Genomic DNA, 4,298 nt, shown 5'->3' with positions numbered 1-4,298 from the left:
GCACTTCTCCTTTGCTGAGATAATCCATCCCACCTCACAGGTGTGCCATATCAAGATGCTGATTAGACACCATGATTAGTGCACAGGTGTGCCTTAGACTGCCCACAATAAAAGGCCACTCTGAAAGGTGCAGTTTTGTTTTATTGGGGGGGATACCAGTCAGTATCTGGTGTGACCACCATTTGCCTCATGCAGTGCAACACATCTCCTTCGCATAGAGTTGATCAGGTTGTCAATTGTGGCCTGTGGAATGTTGGTCCACTCCTCTTCAATGGCTGTGCGAAGTTGCTGGATATTGGCAGGAACTGGTACACGCTGTCGTATACGCCGGTCCAGAGCATCCCAAACATGCTCAATGGGTGACATGTCCGGTGAGTATGCCGGCCATGCAAGAACTGGGACATTTTCAGCTTCCAAGAATTGTGTACAGATCCTTGCAACATGGGGCCGTGCATTATCCTGCTGCAACATGAGGTGATGTTCTTGGATGTATGGCACAACAATGGGCCTCAGGATCTCGTCACGGTATCTCTGTGCATTCAAAATACCATCAATAAAATGCACCTGTGTTCTTCGTCCATAACAGACGCCTGCCCATACCATAACCCCACCACCATCATGGCCACTCGATCCACAACATTGACATCAGAAAACCGCTCACCCACACGACGCCACACACGCTGTCTGCCGTCTGCCCTGAACAGTGTGAACCGGGATTCATCCGTGAAGAGAACACCTCTCCAACGTGTCAAACGCCAGCAAATGTGAGCATTTGCCCACTCAAGTCGGTTACGATGACGAACTGGAGTCAGGTCGAGACCCCGATGAGGACGACGAGCATGCAGATGAGCTTCCCTGAGACGGTTTCTGACAGTTTGTGCAGAAATTCTTTGGTTATGCAAACCAATTGTTTCAGCAGCTGTCCGAGTGGCTGGTCTCAGACGATCTTGGAGGTGAACATGCTGGATGTGGAGGTCCTGGGCTGGTGTGGTTACACGTGGTCTGCGGTTGTGAGGCTGGTTGGATGTACTGCCAAATTCTCTGGAACGCCTTTGGAGACGGCTTATGGTAGAGAAATGAACATTCAATACACGAGCAACAGCTCTGGTTGACATTCCTGCTGTCAGCATGCCAATTGCACGCTCCCTCAAATATTGCGACATCTGTGGCATTGTGCTGTGTGATAAAACTGCACCTTTCAGAGTGGCCTTTTATTGTGGGCAGTCTAAGGCACACCTGTGCACTAATCATGGTGTCTAATCAGCATCTTGATATGGCACACCTGTGAGGTGGGATGGATTATCTCAGCAAAGGAGAAGTGCTCACTATCACAGATTTAGACTGGTTTGTGAACAATATTTGAGGGACATGGTGATATTGTGTATGTGGAAAAAGTTTTAGATCTTTGAGTTCATCTCATACAAAATGGGAGCAAAACCAAAATTGTTGCGTTTATATTTTTGTTGAGTGTATATATATATATATATATATATATATATATATATATATATATATATATATATATATATATATAAAACATTGCTTTTTTTTTTTTTTTAGCTTTTCCTGTTATCAGCATTATGCAAAGCCTTCAGATCCTGATCAAGATTATATAGTAAATACTACTAAAGTATGTATTGACCATGAGCCTCCTGATAACTGGTTTGTAATAAACACAAGTACATTGGCGTTGCTTACAGTATGGCTCAGGCTCCTAAAAGAAAATGTAAAATTACAAGGCCATCTAGTGGTTATCATCAGCATGTGAAAGCCTCTGATTGCACATTCAGTATGTATATATGTATGCATATACATGCACATTACTGTACGTGCAGCGAGCCACTGTTTTCATTGTAGGACAGAAGTCATTATTACTCTGTAAGTCCTGGAGCTGCAGGTGTTAAAGAAGCTGTCAGGGTCAGCAGTGCACGTGGTGCTGATGAGAGGACGTGATGTCTAGATTCAATGACAAGATTCTCTCCACACCTGAGACAGATATACAAACCAATAAACTTAAGCTGTCACCAGACATCCAATTTAAAATGATCTGGCATTAAGAAGAGTGCAGGGCCTCTGTGACACCCATGTCCTTAAGGAATGATGGAGCCTTTGTGTCATCACAGCCGCACTTTATTAAAAATGGACATCAAAGCGATTGTGATCTTGGTGAGGTTTCAGGCGTTCAGATCTCACGCTGGACATAATGAACGCTCCTGTTTCCCACAGTTTGTATGTTGTGTTTTGTTTTGTTTTTCCTATTAGGTTGCAGTGGCATTACAGGATGTGTTTGATCTCCGGGTAGCTGTGCTGGAGGAGCAGCAACATATTAAAGGCTGAGAGAAGAGGAAAGACAACTCTGTGGGGAATAACAGGGAAGATTAATTAGGAGGATAATGACATTTTAGGGGAGATGGTGTACAGACACATGGGCTTTCGACAGCCTCTGGCAACTCTAAACACCTGCAGGAATGTTAAAGTGTTGAAATGACGTGCAGGAGTTTCAGCCCCTGCTACGTTTAAAGCTACAGTGTGTAGGATTTATGGATGTTTTACTCTATATGGCAGAAATGGAACATAGCACTTATAACCATCTGGCTATTAGTGCACAATTACCTGCAATAGTGAACTGATGTGTTTTCATGAGCTTAGAATGACCTTTTCAAATCTACATGGGCGGAGGCCCCCTCACGGAGGGCGCCATGTTAATATAGGAACCAAAAATGGACATACTTACTCTGTGGATCACACTTTGAAACACAGCTGGAAGACTGAACGAAAACAGAAGCGGAATAAGTGGTTGATCCCCTTTACACTGCCAACTGGCTGCTAGTGCAGGCTAGCAAGTGTAAGAACCCTCACTTTTGTTAAATGGAGTATAATATTAACCTAGTCTCATGCCAAGTTTGTGATGGCGTCACAAAACACAATATATTTTGTGATGGCATCATGAAATTTGGGGTGACGTGGTGGGTGTGGGGGGGGGGGGGTGCATTTGGGGTTATGGTTAGAGTTAAAGTAAGTGACGGGTGACTTTGTCACAAAAATATATTTTATGATGGTATCACACAAAAAAAGTGGGCTGATAATATGTATTGCTTTTGACAAGAGAAGGCAAGGGAACATAAATCCCTGTTACCAATTAAGCAAAAACTTAAAGGGAAGCAAAATTCTCTATACCACATAAAGGAAAATTTGACCCAGAATGCATTGCGTCATCAGCTGACATTTTTTTTTTAAAGTAGATCAACACACTTCTGGTAGCAGTGGCAATTTTCACCAACCTTGGATAATTCAGTCAAATGCAAATAGTGCATCCCCTATGGTGTAATGCTAACTACAGCCTCACCAAATAGCAGGCACTAAATCCTACATATTGTAGCTTTAACTGTTCAACACATGTTGGTGAAAACACAGAGACCATAAGTTCAAATGTAAATACAATTTTTATTCAAGTTCATAAACATCTCTCAAAGGTATAATAATCCAGTAAACAGCAACACAGGCATTTACAATTCAAGGACAAATAATTCACTTTTACAATAACAAATTGAAGGTGTTTTGCTTCTTGAACACACCAGCCATGACCTTTAAATATGAACGACAAACGTCAAACCAAACACTCAAACAATATTTCGGTGTTAATATGTTAAACAAAACTTGCCCACATCAGCACTTCACAGTTGTGATATTTGTAATTCACAGTCTGATATTCTCTGCCTCAGATATCAAACTTTTCTCTCTCTCACACACACACACACACATATATATATATATATATATATATATATATGAATACCATGTTAATATTTTGTATACATTATGTGTGCAATTGAAAGTTGATGTTTTTTTTTTCATTAGGAATCCTAAAAATAAATTAAACTGTTGTGACGGAGATAGAGACCAGTTGAAAATACAAAATACAGCCATGATATACTTCACTATAAGCTTCATTTTTACAATACAAATTCAAGCGAGGTTTCACAGTAATGCAGAGAATATACACACTACTCAAAAAATAATTAAAGGAACACTTTTTTAATTAGAGTATTGCATCAACTCAGTTCATCTTCTGGGATATTGATCTGGTCAGTTAAGTAGTGGGGTGGGGGGTTGTTAATCAGTTTCAGCTGCTTTGGTGTTAATGAAATTAACAACAGGTGCACTAGAGGGCCAACAATGAGACGACCCAAAACAGGAATGGTTTTACAGGTGGAGGCCACTGACATTTTTTCTCTCCTTATCTTTTCTGATTGATTTGTCACTAGTTTTGCATTTGGCTGAGGTCAGCATCACAACTG

The 4,298-nt window shown here is 41.2% G+C and overlaps 1 long non-coding RNA gene across 1 annotated transcript; it reads right to left on the bottom strand.

The window, feature by feature from the left end:
* Nucleotides 1-3,432: 3,432 nt before the first annotated feature.
* LOC117528115 lies at nt 3,433-3,790 on the bottom strand. Its single transcript, XR_004565676.1, has 2 exons — nt 3,761-3,790; nt 3,433-3,717 (listed from the first exon to the last, which is right to left on the bottom strand). It is a non-coding gene; the product is annotated as an uncharacterized LOC117528115 (long non-coding RNA).
* Between the last annotated feature and the right edge of the window lie 508 nt (nt 3,791-4,298).

This window comes from Thalassophryne amazonica, chromosome 16 (assembly GCF_902500255.1).
Source record: "Thalassophryne amazonica chromosome 16, fThaAma1.1, whole genome shotgun sequence".
NCBI classification, from domain to species: domain Eukaryota; kingdom Metazoa; phylum Chordata; class Actinopteri; order Batrachoidiformes; family Batrachoididae; genus Thalassophryne; species Thalassophryne amazonica.
Note: the sequence above shows the minus strand (reverse complement) of the source record. Positions and strands in the feature narration are given on the sequence as shown.